The following is a 310-nucleotide window of genomic DNA, read 5'->3' as shown; positions in this document are numbered from 1 at the left end:
ATGGTACAATCCAAACCATGAGATGTACTTGACTCAAAAAAATAAGCGTAAGCTACAAAACAACAAGAATTAATATTTCAAAAAAATATTTGAGCCTAGGTAATCGATTATTACAAAGTTTAATCGATTAAGATGATTTATTTCATAAAGCTTTAGCTACTGGAACTTATTTAATCGATTATATTGAAAAGTTAATCGATTAACGACAGAAAGTTGACAGTTTTAAGTACGATTTTGAGCTTACTAAGACATAATTTTGTAACCTTGTTAATATGCTTACCTTGCTTACCCTTTGGAGATAGGTCAAGAT

The sequence above is a fragment of the Lupinus angustifolius genome, chromosome LG20, assembly GCF_001865875.1.
Source record: "Lupinus angustifolius cultivar Tanjil chromosome LG20, LupAngTanjil_v1.0, whole genome shotgun sequence".
In the NCBI taxonomy this organism is placed as follows: domain Eukaryota; kingdom Viridiplantae; phylum Streptophyta; class Magnoliopsida; order Fabales; family Fabaceae; genus Lupinus; species Lupinus angustifolius.
The sequence above is the reverse complement of the archived record's forward strand: the minus strand, read 5'-3'. Positions refer to the sequence as shown.